General features: G+C 42.7%; 1 protein-coding gene across 2 annotated transcripts in view; it reads right to left on the reverse strand.

Annotated features, from left to right (window-relative positions):
- Positions 1-5,921: 5,921 nt before the first annotated feature.
- The window catches only part of MAPK1 (mitogen-activated protein kinase 1), a 30,559-nt gene continuing 19,877 nt past the window's right edge, over positions 5,922-16,603 (reverse strand). For both annotated transcript variants that reach the window (XM_072351025.1, XM_072351024.1), the window contains exon 9: positions 5,922-14,902. The gene's annotated coding sequence lies outside the window, so the exon portion shown is untranslated. The remainder of the gene's footprint in view (positions 14,903-16,603) is intronic.

Below are 16,603 nucleotides of genomic sequence, written 5' to 3' on the forward strand. Positions count from 1 at the left end.
CACTGTTAGAATACCATCGTTGTCTCCCCCCCCTTCTTGTTTTTTAAAGATAAAGGCATGTCGAGGATGTCGTTCATGCCTTCAGTAGCAGGATGAGGTGCTCACATAACAACCTCTGATAACAACTTCACAGTACCGTGTTAGTCCACAACGGCAGGGAAACAAACAGCACGGATCGAATGAAATCCTTGAATCTCAGTCTCAATATACTGTTTGGATTATAAGCTCTTAGGGTGAATGTGGGGCTCATCTGCATTAGCAAAGCAGCTGTCATACTACAACGACTGAAGCCTGCTCTGTCCTAATCATATCATAAACATATTATCATTGGTAAATTAATGGCACTAATTCCAACAGTCCGGCAGCTCTTGCCCGTGTTCCTGCTGTGTGCCCTGCATCGCTGTGTAATGTGAGCAGGAAGGTGTTATTTTTCCTCATTAGGATTCTAATCAAGGTTATGGTCAGCAGTTCTGGAGTCCATCAGGCCACAGGAACTGTAAGGGATGTGCGGTCACTGCGTCTGGGGCTGAGCGTGTTGAGATAGAGCAGGTAGGTGAGCTGTACCCCGACCCACAAGCCGTGCTGAAAACTAGACAATTAAAGGCATCTCAACAGGGAAATAACGGCAGGACTGGCACTTGTCTCAGCGTATTTCTAGTTACTGGTGTAACTGTGCAGAGAGGTACTTAACAGCAAACCTACATTTTCGTTCGGGATGAGCTCTGAAAGCAGGAGGAGAAAGTATTCGGTTGCAGTGCAAACAGCAGTGCAAACTGTGCAGACTCTACTAGTGGCTGCACCGACAGCAGATCGCGCTGCTAGTGGAGCTGCTGCAGCAGAGAACAGGAAGCGACAAGCTCAGCTGCCTTGAAGCACCATTTCTGGGATGGCGGCGTTTCACGCGGTTCTGCGCTGTAACCGCCCGCTCTCGGAGTTCCCCAATGCTCGCAGAAACGCCGCGAGGGGCGGCTGGTGGTCCCGGCGATGCGGGCAGCCCTCAGGGACCCGAGGAGACCGAGCAGCGCGTCACCTCCTCAGCCGGGAGGGTCTGCCCGCTGCTGCGCCGGCTCCACCTTGTGGCCAAACACACAGACACGGACCGACATTGGAATGAGACGCCCGAACCTTCGTACTGTAACTCTCTCATAAACGTTGATAAGCAAACGTGTGAATTCATTTCCTCCACGCGTTTTAAAACAAATGGCTTGAACGTTTCTGGTAACAGAGAAATAGGGAGAGATCAGTGCAAGCAGCATTGCCTGTTTTCTTGTGTAATGCCACATTTATTCTGGCTGATTGATCCATCGATCCATTTGCTTCTCCAAATAAAATAAAAACAAAGGCAATGCTGCTGCTTCCCTTTCTGCAGCGCAGTGGGACAGGAGGTCGACTGGTAAAACAGAGATTAAATTCAAATACTGCAATGCCATCTAAACTGATATGTAAGTTTCAGAGAGGTTTGTACTCAGTTCCTTTGTATAAATATTGCCTATGATGTTTTCAACATCTTCTTCTGCACCAGTATACTGAAAAAAAACCAGTTGTATCACACACCTAACTGCCAAAGGTGTGCCTGCTCCTTGCTTGCTCCTGTGCCACCAGATACCCTCATCAAACCACCATTCTGGCGTCCTTTTTGGCAAGAGCTTCAAAAACACCCACATCCCAGTGCCTCATCTCTGTACTGCATCTAATCTAGGATCTCTAAGAAGAAAGTCACTCAAGTCTTCTGCGTGTTCAGTGAGGCACGGCACGAGACAAGACCAAACCAGCTGCTCTGGCAGGAGCACACAAACACAAATCAACGTGACCCACATTCTATCAGAAAAGTGACATCTGCTTTTTTCCCTCAGCTCAGAGAATTAAGCAGCAGGTGGAGCACCCTGCCGAGCAGACTGAGAAGCAGTGAATAAAAGCCACTGCAAAGCCTTGAGAATCACTGCCGGAACCAACAAGGTTCTCTGAACATTATTACCCAGAAACCTCCTGCAAGACATTTCTCTGCAGCTACAAATAAGGTTTTGCAGCTCCTCGAACGTTACTACAAGAGAGGAGCTGACTTTCACATAAAACACGGCACAGTTTAGTAAAGTTATTTTTTTCATATATTCAAGCTATATCCCCATTTTCTCTCAGCCTGAAGAACATTGCTGTCCTTTGTCCTGACTTTTCTGATATTTATGTCAGTAAATGCGAAGAAGAGTGGAAAGGAATGGAGACACAGAGATTGAATGAAGTTTGACAGTCGTAACTAGCATAACGTTATTCCTTAGTATGTATGTTAAGAAAGTACCTCAGTTTGCTTCTGTCCCATTCCTTAACGAGGTGTTGTGCTTCATTTATGGGTGGCTGGAATTCCTCTCACCTATTCCAGAAACTAGAAAAAATCCATCACCATTTTCTCCCAGTGCTCACATTCAGCGCCCTGACCATCACACTGCACACACTGAGACCCAGATGGCTGCAAAGGAGTGCAGCTTTGGAAAGAAAAAATAGAAAAAGCCAACAATGAAAGAAACAAAAAACGCAAACCCCGCCACTCCAGAACACGAACAGTTCACTCCCAGTTTCAGGGCAAGTTCTTGCCCTAAAACACTGCTAGCTTAGCTTTGGTAGCCAATGCAACTACAGTTCCAGAGAATGCTTTTCAGAATGCTCAGCATTATCATTTGTGCTATTTAATCATCGTTTAATTGTCGTTTTTCATTGACATGAATTACACTCACGGTTACTTTTCACCAGCAGATGGCACAACGACAGGTTTAACAGCTCTGCAGTTACTAGAATCTCCCGGAGAGACGTGGCGTACATAGCTTCAAACTCTAGTTTTGCTTCTCCTTTAACAGCTTTTTGGATTTGCATGGAGGAAGCTGAAAAAGAAGTATTACTGTGTCTTTTCCGGGGACAATTTTATCTCTCTTCTCTTTGCTCTCTGGATACTGTCACAGGTCTAGACACTGAAGTCTGGACACTGAGCACAAGTCTTAGGAGGAACAGCTGAGGGAAATGGGGCATCGTTTACTGTGCAGGAGGCTCAAGGGGGACCGTATCACTCTCTACAGCTACCTGAAAGGAAACGGTGCTGAGGTGGGGGCCATCCTCTTCTCCCACATAACTAGCAGTAGGTCTAGAGGGAATGGCCTCAGGTTGTGCAGGGGGAGATTCGGGTTGGTCATTAGGAAAAAAACCACGATCTGAAAGAGGTCAGGTGCTGGAATGGGCTGCTCGGGAGGTGGTTGAGTCACCGACCCCGGAGGTAAGAGCAGAAGCAGAACAAACTATGCCAGTGCACCCTTCTCCCATTGCTGTGGCCAGGAACAGCCGTGATGGTGCCAGGAAGGGCACTCTGTACAGCACAGTGGGGTTTATTGTTTGCATCCCTGCAGCAGCTAAAGGCTCTGAGCAGATGTAAATTATATTACTTGCAAACAGTTTCTTCTGGTCCAAACAGAACAAGAAATCCTCTGCAGTTTACGGGCTATGTGACTGAAGCGCAGGTGAAAGCAAAAGTGAAAGGGTAAATTCCATGCCTCGGCCTCTGTTACCATCAGTGACTGTATTTAAGATCTGCAAAAAACAGCAGTGGAATGCATGAGCAAGTATGAGCAGATGATTCTACAGAGAATCCAGGCACAGAAGGGTGCACTTCTAGAGAAAAGCAAATAATGTTTCCCCACCTCCACATTCAAGTACAGTTAAGAGGCAACAGCAATGTAGGATCACTGAAAAGCTGTCACATTTCTTTTTACAGTGAACGTTACTGGTGTTCAAATGATTCATACATTTAAGTAAAACCAAAATACACTCGTGAAGTTTCAATGCTTTAACAGAAGCATCACTGTGAACCCATTCTCAGTGCAAGTGAAGAGCATGACAATACTTGAAGATCCTGAGTAAGGAACTGAGTTGAAATCGACTCTCCTGGTTAATGGATTGCTATTGTTGTTCGAGGAGGTGTGTGGCAGTTTGCAGATTGCATTTGTTTTGAGAACGTTCACTCCCGAACTGGACGTCCAGTTTAATACACTTACTGTAAACACTCTCGATTACCCCTTGAGGTAAAAGACCACAAGCTTCCTGCTTTGAGAACGTTTGGTCGACCTTAAGCAAAACAGTCTCCAGAGGTAAGTAATTTACCTCTTAATTTATTTAAATCCCCTAAAAAGAATCAGGCTTCCAACGACTGTATTTAACAGCCACAGGGAAGCACATTTAGAGGAAAGAATGAGGTGGAGAAGTACAGGAACAACTGAAAGCTCAAGAGCAGGGACACAGCCACATCCAGCCACTGAAAGTCACGAGCAGCACAGAAAGGTCATTTCTCTCCAGACACTGAAGGACTGACGTGAATAGAAAGCAATTTTCTTGACTACTTTACAAGGTTTGAGGGGCAGTGTAGTAGTCAAAAATAAATGCATTCATATGTATTAGTAGTATGCATTAATATATATTAATCTCAGCACACCGTAGTGATGGAGGAGTCTGGCCCAACCGCTGGTTGTCCACACCTTGAAAGCTGCGGACAAACGATGCTTTTTGCTCAGGCATTTGGTGCTGTTTAAATTCTGATTGTAGCTGATATTATGACACAGCATCACAGCATTCCGGGGCTACTACAACTTTTCTCTGCTTTTTTCCTCCTGGGCAGTTTCAAAACGACTCCAGACTGAATGCTGTTCAAGCACTGCATGATTGCCACTGGCCCCGCTGCACATCATTAGGACAACAGCTCATCAAAATGAACATGCAAAACATTTGGCAAAGCTGAAGTTTTCTAAAGAGCTTCTTCCAAATTAATCCACTCAATGCCCATCATCACAATACAGGATAGAAGCAAAAACTCTTACCTCTGTCACCTCCATCATACAAAACAAAGCAAGCACAGCCAAAGATGCCAGCCAAGATTTTTGTACCCTCTCACCATGAAATACATCACTTACTTTGAAAACAATCCACTATTGGCAGTTCTCACAACAGCAACAGAATCAAGAAGCAACGCTCAGCACCACCAGGCATGGGATGAAGCCAGAAACCTGCAGAGGAGGATGATTCCAAGAGATGCTGCGAGGAAAGGAGCAGCTTTAAGGACAGCATATTTAAAACACCCCTGGTAAGGATGGATTAGAAAGGTGCTTTTTACACGTGTGTGTAAAAGACACGACTGCAGCCTCAGGTATTTGGGAATGACAAGCTGCTTTGCTCTGCAACACCACAGAAAATTCAGCCGTTTGATTACTTTCTTATTCTATAGCATTGAGTACAGATTCAACCCCCAGGAAATGGCACAAAAATCCTTGCATTACCAACTCCTACATACACGAAGGCAAATGGCTCTGAAGAGCTTACTGCATGCCAACCATAAGGAAAATGCAGCAGAGCAGAGCAGTGTGTGTGTGTGTGTGTGTGTGTGTGTGCGCACACGTGTGTTTTCCCCACTAAAATGCAGCACTCTGTTCTTTCCCCAGGTCAGACCTCCTCCACTTTTTTCTGCCACCCTCTCAATTGGACAGGAAACAGGCAGCCTTCTGCTGGAGCTGATGGGCTCCAAGGACAAAACGCAACAGTTTCCTACTCATCTTCCAACCATAAATAACTTTGTTCTCTCCTTTCTAGTGAATTGATATTCACATGAAAATGTATTATCAATCAGCACGATGTAGGTGTTGATTTGCTGTCATCTAACACATCATGTAGCAAAGTGACAGTGCAGAAGTAATTGTTGTCAATGCTGCATCTTCCTGGAACTCGTGACAAGGAGCAGACTGCTGTGTGGAGTGGTCACAGAACGGGCTCCTGCAAAGGCACAGACACCGGCTTTGTAATCATCAAGTGCTATGGGCAGGTCCCTCAGGAAAGCACAGTTAAGATTCACAGCTAAGGAAACGTCACACATTTACAGAGCAGCACCACAAATAACTTGACCATGTGTTTATAGTAATTTTATTTACAAGTTACCATATGACACCTGTAGTACTACAGCTCTTATAACACCATTAGCAGTAAAATAAGTCACATCTAGAATAGGAGGCAGCAGAGAAAAATGTGCACAGAGAATGCAGAAAAGCTATTCAGTTATAATTAAAAGTAGGTATCGTTCTACACACTTTGAAAGCAAGGAGAAATATACAAGCTGAGAAGAGCAAGTTCTTCACCCCTGTTAGTTCTACAGCATTAGAAGTTTTCTAACAGCGACATCTTGGTATGATGAACACTACACACTAGCAGTCAAATGCAAGTGGTGGGAAGATAACTGTATCAATACCTCATCCTTCCAAGGAAAAACAAAGCTTCCCTCTTTTAAGGGAAAGTTATCCAGGGCAGGTTTAATCGCAGAAACGCTATCAGGGGGTCAGGAAGGACAGAACTTAAGACTAGAGAGTTCCCATGCATTGCATATCGCCTGTGCGTTATCTGGTCTTGAGTTAAGTAGTTGGTGATCAAAACCAGCTGCAGCATTCCCCAAGTCTTTTACAGCGCCATGATCTAATAAGGCTGTGTGTTGCCTAGAGGAATCCCAAAATTGAGCAGAGAAAAAAGCCCTTCTGCTCTCTTATAATCCTTGGCTCTAACGATGCTGGTGTTGAGCCTGGGCCTTTCTCAAGAGGAAAAATGTGGAGGAGCAATTCCGGAGAAACTCTCTATGTCTAGATGTGTTCTGGTGATACGACTCAGAAGAAAACAAACTTATTGCAGCACCAGATGCAACGCTTTTCTGCTTCAAAGTACTGCAGCAGCTCCCAGAAAGCAAACGAGTACTGCACAGGACTTTCACCCCCCCCCAGAAAACATCTTTGATAGCCTGAAACAACTGTCAATGCACAAAATCCATGCTAGCAGCAACCACTGGAAAGGCAATGAAAATAAAAGCTGCACAGTAATAATTACTTGCACTACTAACTACACACAGGATATATTGCTTTTGGTACAATGCCATTTATTGTTACAAGAAGAAAACCAGTGATTAAGTTGAGCATACATGAATTATGTAGACCTTTGCCATGCTGGAATAACAGCATATTCTACTTAGAGAAATGTCATCAAGTCAGCTGCAAAAACGGCTTAATGCAGTTCTCTCCAGATACCAAACTACCCTCAGAAACAAGCCTACGAATTAAGTTCAGCTATGAAAGAATGTTTTAAGAAATGACCAGTTTTATTTTTCCTTAATCCCCACCTTCCTCTGGAGCGCTGCTGTCTGCATGCTGCACATGAGAGCAAACACAACACACAGCTACAGTGACAGCAACAACGTTCATTTGAGCACTTGTGGATGTGCTCCCTCCATGTGTGTGCCAGGCCTGTTCAAAGAGCCTGCAAAAGCAAACACACGTACCAACACTAACAAAACTTTTTAAAAGCACAAACTCATTAAAACCTCTTTAGCCTATAAACTTGAATCTACGATGTCTCAACTACAAGATAGGATATGTGAGCCTGAAACGCTTCCAGGAATACAGGAAGGTTTGACAGTCAAAGTGTTCTCACGTGCTACTGAGATTAAAGCCGAGCTCACAGAAGGCCCGACTTCAAACCCTTCCCGAGTTTTCAGCTCATTGCTGATATCGTCGGCTCAGTTTCAAGCCAAAATCCTGAATATTCAGCATTTTGCAGATTTAAGGCAGAAAAGCACCTTCAGAACAAGCTATGTGCCTCAGATGGTAAGACCAAAGCAGAAGGTGCATCACGAGTCTCTTGACAATAGCAGATTTTTACTGTGTTGTTTTTTAAACTCGTGGCATTCTCTTACAGCTTTGGGTTTCACTTTTGTTGGTTTTTTTTTTGCTTGAAAAGCCTGAATTTTGGAACAGTTTTTGGTAGTGCAGAAGAATGCATCGCAGCCAGGGAGAAAGCAGCTTTCCAGAGTTATTTCTGGCTTTTGTATTTGAGGCATTAAACAGTGAGGTGGAATGAACAGATCGCTGCACTGTGCAAAACCTCACCTGGTGCAATCCCAGGCGCTGAATGACCGCCTGCATGGAGGGAACTGCTCTGCCTATGCAAGTTTTCTTCCCAAAGCCAGTGGCTGGAGTGTAACCAGCAGCCCTTAGTCAACTGCCTGTAAGCAGGGCCCAGCTCTGTGAAGAACAGCCATGTCCGCGGCCTTACAGAATAGTTAAAAAATATAGAGATCTCTAAAAAGCAAACAAACGGAGAGTCGTGAGACCAGGGGGAAGCTACAGCCATGCAAAATAAGGAGAACAAAAAAGTGACATCAAGTTGGTCACAGCAGTCAAAGAATGGGGAGAAAAATACCAACATGGAATGTATAAACCCTGAGGAAGAAACACATCAATGGAAGACAGTAACTTCAGCAGGACCAAAGGTCAGTTCAGTCCAAGAAGCAAGGGAAGGAGACAGAGAAGCATTTCAATCAACCAGTTGACACAACTGGGAGTGCCACACGGACCCACAGAACGCCTCACAAGACACACAGAAGTATTCAACCGGGTATTTTTAGGTGAGAAGGCATGCTGGGTTTCCAGCATTTTTGAGACATTTCTTCCTCTTTTCTGGGGAATCAGGATTTCTTTTATCACCCCTCATGTGCTAAAAGCCGCTCCCACACCAAGTGAAACAAACACCTGCAGGGTCACGCACCGCTCTGCCAGAACCATCAATAGCGTGGAAAAGGGGAAGAGCTGAAGGACGGGTGCACACTGTGAGGGAGATGTGAGCACACCGCAGAGAAATGGCACGGGGCCTCCAGTTCTCACAAGGTATTCAAGGACAAACAGCCAGAAAAGTTCAAACCAGGCTCTGCTGAATAATCTCAGGCTCAAGATCCCAACAGCAACAAAGGACTGCTTTTGGCACCACACCTTACCCAACCGCACTGCTCCTTTCTGATCACTTCAGGTCTGCCTCTCAGGAATGCACATCCCATCACCAGATCGCGCTGCGCTTTCAGCAGGAAGAGTGGCAGGAGACGTGCCAGGACTTTTTGCTTACCTGTTTGGAGGATTTGCATCAGTTTACGTAGCAGGAGCAGTAATCTGTTGTGTACCGCCAGAACTGCACGAAGCTCAAAGAATGGTTTGTGAAACAACCAAGACTTGAGCTTCACTTTGAATGAGAAGATGAGGAAAAACATTGTCACGGTAGTGAGATGTACTGAGAAGGCAAGCAGAGTTCTGGGAAATACCTGAAGGAAAGTGCGGGGTGTGAGTACCTTACAAAGTGGAACCACAAAGGTTTCACAGAACAATTTCCATACCTTAATTCCAAGAGCAGCCCTCGCACGGACACAACATGATGGAACCTCAGCCCTGACAGGGCACTACCAGCACCGCTCACCTCCTGCATCTGGCAGTGCCTGAAAGCCATTCTGCAGAGAAACCAAGGAGCTCTTCCAAAGCACTGACATGGCGCGTACTGATGCGATGAAGTTTTTAAGTCTTCTACAATTATCAAATTAATTTTTGCTAAGCTTGTCAAGCATTACACAAACGTCACTCAGTAGAAAGTATAATGAAAAGCACAGAACACAGAAGTGAGAACTTTTGTCTGCAGAGAAAAATACTGGAGTTGTAGCTTTACGAAGCCCAGCAGCATCAAATCTACACTGTTCAAATCTACATGGCTTATATTCTGAAGTAGTTCCTCAAAAGACTTTGTGAGAGCATGAGCTCCTCCATGGCACTCTACCCATGAGAGCTCATCCCACCCCAGCACTACGCCTGCACACAGACCCCAGAACCCATTTCTGCAGTCTCCAGCTCCAAGGTCTCACTACCCACTGCCCTTCAAAGCTCACAGACAGGAAGGATCAGCGTCCTGTTCTGGTGGAACAAAGCAAATAAAAGCAAAGCGTTTTCCAACTAATCCTACTTAAACGAATGTGACAAAAGCACTGAGTCAAGCAGCAGCTAATCAAAACCTCTGCTGGGACAAGATGCAGGTCAGTCATGCTTTGAACTCACTGGAACACACACTGCAATACAGCACGCTGTGCTGCTCGAAGGAACAGGCAAAGGCAGCCATAGTCAATGAGAAAGTAACATGCATAACTGTATATATGGCAAAATTAAACTCCTAACATTCTGCAACAAAACACGCACTGCTGTGACGACCAGGCAGGGGATGGAGAGATGAACTTTAAGGAGCCAGTCGTTAGAGATGTTACTGACCTGTTACTGATGAGCACCTGTTAGTTCCAGGTCACGTTTTCTATGCTGTCACACTAATTACAGAAGTTTCAAGCTGCCGTGATCCAATTACACCTTTTCTCAGTTCTTTGGCACAGCTGGATTTCAGACTAAAAAAATATTCATTCACAAATGCCATTACAACGATGTTCGCGTGCACCACTCCCAGAAAACACAGAATGTCTCAAACCTCGGCCTGAGAAGAACCCATTTCGTATCAGAATGAAAACATTTGGTCTCTAAGGACTGCTCAAGTAATCCTTTGCAAAGCTTCCTGGGAAGTGGGCTACAGCTACATTAACACGGAGTGAGAACAACAGTCCACAGCGCCGATTTCATAACTTTCTTGCCACAAAGATACAGCACGTCTGCCTGTCCATAAACTTTGCCTGCAATGCTTTGGATGGCTCTAACTTCACGCTGGTAATTACTCACACACTGAAACAGACACACCTGTGTATTCAAAAACATGAATGTAGGCTACCTGCTCCTACTCCGTTCCAGCGGTTCATTTTAGCTGTGCTGATGTGATACGCATCAGTGCACTCGGACTACAAACAGCAGGCCACCTTACAGTAAAATCTCAGTCGTTCTACACATGCACAGTACTATGCTGGTTTGGTAATACAGGGACACGATTTAATGATTTTCTTTGCAGTTGTTTTTACAAGACTCAGATGCCAAAAACAAAACAGAACATTAAGTTACCTGATTTAAAGAAGGAAATCACATACGTTTACAACATTAAAAGAAGAAGACGAAATATAAACCTTTGCTACTTACAACTGATCTATACAGATTAACCAAATCACAAATCTGTCACAATATAAATGTTTAATTGTTACAATGAATAAGAACATACAGAAAATGAAGCTTTAAAGGTTTTTTCTTTCTTTTTTTTTTTAATATAAAATCTTCCTTTATTTTATTTTAAACTTACCATTAACTAAATGAGCTATGCAGGACCTGTGGGGTACGTGACTAAGAAGGCACCAACAGTACAAAGCAAAGACAAAGCAGTTTGAGTATTTAAGAGTGCTCTACACTGATACAACACAAGAAAAGGCAACAATAGTAAGTAACCCAGCTGCAACCTTTAGACATTTGTTCTAGATTTACAAAGGTAGCCCAACTTTCCCATTTTGTCCAATGTTTCACCTAGCTTGACCACAGCACATGCTACAGAAAACCATGGCTTCACTTTACTAATGTGCACTTTTCACTAATTTAGTGTCTTGTTTTCAGTCATTAACTAAACCATTTTGAACCACAAACGCATTTAAAACTTAATAAAAGGACCGTTTAGATTTTTGTTTAAACCACTGCATTTACAAAAATACTTCCCCTAAAATCTGGGATTACTTGAAGACATCACTGTACAAATATAAAAGTACTATGCAAGGGACCAAATTCATGAGCATGTTGTGTGTACAGGCCTATATTTATACCATATCACTGTGCTGTAACAACACAAATTCATCAATAACCAAGGACTATATAAACTACACTAACATAAGCAAATATATATTAATAAAGTTTAAACCTATAGTACAGTTGCTCAGCAAACAACTTGGACATGGTATAAATATATCGCAGCGTATTACAGTGGGCAGCAACAAGTCTCTCTTTTTCCCCATTCTGTAAGGAAAACCATGCTAAGCTCCTCGGGTTCCATTTGGCCACTGCTGAGTCACGTCACCATCTGCTACTCCCGAGATCTCACTGAGCAGCAGCTGCTCGGCCCATGCAGAGCGTTGTACACCTCGGACCTGGCACGCGTGTGACAGTGATGAAGAAGATTCTGGGGACAGTCAGGATAGCCATAGCAGAATAAGATGCTTCCTTTGCCAAAGCATCCAAGAGAAGTTTAAGTTCACCTATTTTTCTTCCGTAATACAGTTGGAATGTTTAGACAGTCAACTGTTTACATGCCTAATTCCCAAAACATCTTTACCATGACATATATATTACTTCAATTACAAGTTCCAGGTCTCTGCTCTACACATACAAAAACTAGATAAAAGGTGTGTGTGTGTATGGGGGGGGGAGGGGGGGAGGGTTTGGGGGAAAAAGTAAAATGGAGCAATAACTGACCTGACAGTGTTATAGGCACCTTCTTTTAAATGTTTTCAGTATCTGACAAAAGAAAAAGTCGTGCTTCTGCACTTGACAATGTAACAAATTCAGCCTAACAACGTTTACTGCGTTCAGCAGAAGATGACGGATGCCAGTGGGTATATGCAGGAACCAATGGGCACCAGTTTGGTTCAGTAAGGACTGCTAAGGAAGAAAGCCTGAGAGCACCACACGTTAGCTAACACAAACCCTTGGCTTGTCATTCTGAGACAGATCACAAGGGTAAGTTTACACCGCTCCAGAAACCCAAAATTAAAGTATTGAAAAAAGAATTGGGAAAAGGATGAAACAAGCTGCCAAAATTCTTCCTTAATAAACTCGGATTGAGGTGTTACAAACTAATCTCAGTAACAGTCATCTTCCCAACCACGATTCCTGTAACGATGACGATGGTACAAGTAGCAGAGATCCTATAAATACTTCAGCTTCTCAAAACTGCATGAAGAAAGCATTTTGGTAAAGGTGTGTAGATTCCTACACAGGTATCAACAGTCAAGTGCATAATTTCCATAGAAATGTTTTTTTTTAGCATAGGTTCCAAGCCACGATTCCCAGATCACTTGTGCAGTGTCCTGACTACGCTCATTATGTTCCGCACAATAGAGATGTATGTACCACAGGACCTTCCTAGCTGAAAATGCCCCTTAAAATGAACCCTTGCTTATAAAAAATTAGTTTTGGTAGACTAAGACTCAAACTCGAAGAAAAGATCTGAAATGGAACCTCATAAGCACCCTTGCCTTTTGAAATCTAAGCGAATGGCTTTCTATTTTTGAAAAGCAGACTAAGTGGAATGAGGAAGCCTGGATTCATTAACAGCAAGCATCCTTGTAATACTGCAGTAGCAACTGAATCTGATTTCCATTCAAACACATTACCCAAGAGGAAACCAAAAAACTAATTCTTTATGTTAATGTGAAGATATAAGATTTAAATTTATTTCCAGGAATTACAAGTGCATTTTGTTCATATTAGCAAGCAGTCTATACAATCCATTCTTCACTGCTGCCAAAATAAATTGAGAAGACAGCAGAGATATGAAAAGCTAAAAATAGAGCTATTTTTTCCTAAGTTATTTGTTGAATAGCATTTCAGTTGAACACAACTCAGAGGTAACAATAGATTTTTTTTCTCTCAATCATAGGCATGTGGCACTTAAACAATCATCTTTGCACAGAAAGCTTTAACAGTCATGCGAGGGCACAGTAATCATTTTAAACAAGGCAAATTTCTCACCACAGAGAGCAGTGGGGAAAGAAAAGGAGGCACTGCACTGGAACATAACACCTAGTAAACTCCACATCATACAATTTCAGTAACAAATACTTGAAAAGATCATTAAAAGGTATACAATTTTAAACGTTATTTAGTGCTAGCTTTGTTTGGTTGTCCTAACTCAGCATTATCAGAAAAGTTTGATAGTACTTGACAACAGAACAGTACTTTATGTCACGAGCTCATGGAGGCTTGATTACAAATCACCATAGTGTAGGTTGCAAGAAATGAACTTGAGATGCTGACATGCTGTAGGAGCAAAAGGAAATTCAAACTTTCTCATTTAAAGATGCAGTGTTCCTCTCTGCGAGAATTCTGAACGTCAGTGATCAGATTCAAATGTAAAACTCCCAATCCTCATTTGAAGCATTTCATTGGTATGAAGTATGCAGTCTGAGTTTATCAACTCCATATTTTGGTTTCTCGCTTACCACACTCGGATGCCTTCCCCAAAGAAAAGCATTCACCACCAGGTCATCGTGCCATTATGTTCTTTGTTAATCTCCCATCACACAGGGAATAAATAAGATGGCAAGCTGCCACACTTTCTCCTTGCACAAGCCTTATAAACATGATCACAAGGTATGAGCTTTGGAAGTACTACCCCCCTCCCAGCATGGTCAAACTTAAAACAATCTCTTTTGAAAAAGGCGGGGAAAAAAAGGTACAAATTTTGTCAATGCATGGTAAAATGTTTCTTAGATGGGTTCAATTCAGATGGGTATCACACTGTATAGAATACCTGTATGTACAGCACAGGACACCCAAACAAGTGCATAAGCAAGATTAACACGAACACGACTTATGCTGTAATCCAGAGCATAATGGTAAAACCCCACTCACTGGATGCTAACCGTTTCTATTTAAAAAGGAAGTGCAAAAAAAATCTGGGATGTCACTGACTTAAAGTGCCCTGAATAGTAGCTTTTCTAAAAAAAAAAATGCCAGCGACTTCATTAAAGTCAGAAAAACATAGTTCATGGTGTAAACTTCGCATCAGTTAATGAATTATCTTCTTGGATGTTAATCCAGGAGTGAAAGGAACCACTGCATCTCTCAAACCAGAAAGCAAGCAGTTAAAACATGGCCAGCAGTAGGTGCACTTACAGTACAGTACTGCGACAGGTCAACAATGGGCATTACGCATAGGAGTGTCAATTACAATTCTTCAGGCTTAAAAGATTCATTGAAAGCATGAAAAGCCAAAACTACCAGGAACTGCCCTCCTGAATGGCTCAAAGGAGTTAGTGGATAAGCTGAGAGAGGCCACAAGACATGACCAACAATAAAGAACTGGGAAGAAGAACAGCAACGTTTGAGCACGCCCAGTCCTTTAAGTCCTTGTCCTACAAAAAAGAGAAAAAAGAAAATAAAAAAGAAAAAAAAAAAAAGCAGAGACATTTCAGTGAAGGAAATTTTAACATTGTCTTAAAATATTCTCCTATTTCTACCTTTCTCCAAATGAGTGGCCTACATTACTTGGTTACTGAAGAACTGTATAAAGATAACACAGTGAGAGCCAGGTGATAGCAAAGGGCTGCGGAGGAGAGCAGAAATACACAGGAAGAGGCTTACAGTGCAGTTTGAGCCAACTGCTGAGGACTGGCCTTCATTAGGATGTCAGCTACTTACATTTAAATGCGGTGTAGTGGAATACCTAACAATTCTGACCGCAAATTACTCGTACAATACCTAGTGAATCATTATCTACTTAAGTAAAATACTTAAATTTCAGTACATTATTGGCCAAATCAACTCTTCAAGCAGCAGTACTGAAAGGAAACATTTCTAGCAGATCAGAGATTTCCCACAGCACTGGGTCACTGACATCTGCCCTCCTAATCCCTTTATCCTTAATGCAACCCAGGAATGGACGGTCTGGGCAAAGGAGGCAGTATGATTTACCACAGTGTCAGCTATTTGCTCTCCCCCCTTGATTCCATGGCCTACACAGGCTTCATTTTACTCCATTTAGACAATTTTCTTCCAGAATGTGCACGCAGTCCTAGTGCTTCTCGTACACAATTAGTTTTATACAACACAGGAGGGAAGCAGGCACCACCTGCCTTACTGAGTGCCAGGTCTAATTCCACCAGGAATGCCCAACAGCATAAACCTGATTTACCTAAATTCTAATCATTAAAAGAGTTTCAAATGTTTGCTGGTTAGTTTAATAAGCAAGATTCGCTGTTTCCAAAAATGACTTCAATGGTGAACTTTTATGTTCAATACAATTATATTCAATATCCCAGCTAGAGACAAAAGAAGTAAAAACTATTTTCAACAGTTTAGTCAACATTTCTTTTTCTTCCTCCTTTCCTACCAAGCAATCATTAAGAGAAACTAGAGGCAAAAGCACCACAGGAACAGAAATCCCATTTACAGTCCAGAAGAATTCTTGGTTATATAGCAAAGCAATAACGTCCCTACGCGCTGCTGCTGAAGGCACAGATTGCTCACAGCGAAGTGTGCGGGCTCAGACTCAGAACTTTCTGCTGGAACCGTTAACCAGAGATTCTATTTGTGAACTGCTGATGGAGAACACCACAGAAATCATCTTTAAGACCACAAGACAGGGCAACCCGCACCAGGCAGTTGTCTTTGTATTTTCAGCTTCTCGTCCAGTTACAAAGATGGGACACTTAAAAACATTCATTCCACAAGTATTAGAGAAAATATACTGGTAATTATTTGACCAGTTTTGTATGAACTACAAGAGTTGCAAGCCTCACGGTACGTGAAGACATGTTTATCCATTTGAAACAAAACAGAGGCAGCGAATATCAGCAAATTCAAATTAAGAATGTTCAGATCTTCAGAGGACCAGCAAATGTAATAGTAACCGATTCATAAATAGCTACACGGTTAATTACTCAAACCATTATCTCAGAGGTTCTTAAAACTGAAGTCCCGATGAAGATTTAGTTTTGAGATTTGTGGATTTTCTACAGTAGTTTAAGAGATTTCTCCTCTGCACATTAAATTTAAGGAAGAGGTTTTAAAAGAGCATTTGAAGCCACATGATCAAATACTCTGATATCTCCTAT

This window comes from Excalfactoria chinensis, chromosome 16 (assembly GCF_039878825.1).
Source record: "Excalfactoria chinensis isolate bCotChi1 chromosome 16, bCotChi1.hap2, whole genome shotgun sequence".
Classification (NCBI taxonomy): domain Eukaryota; kingdom Metazoa; phylum Chordata; class Aves; order Galliformes; family Phasianidae; genus Excalfactoria; species Excalfactoria chinensis.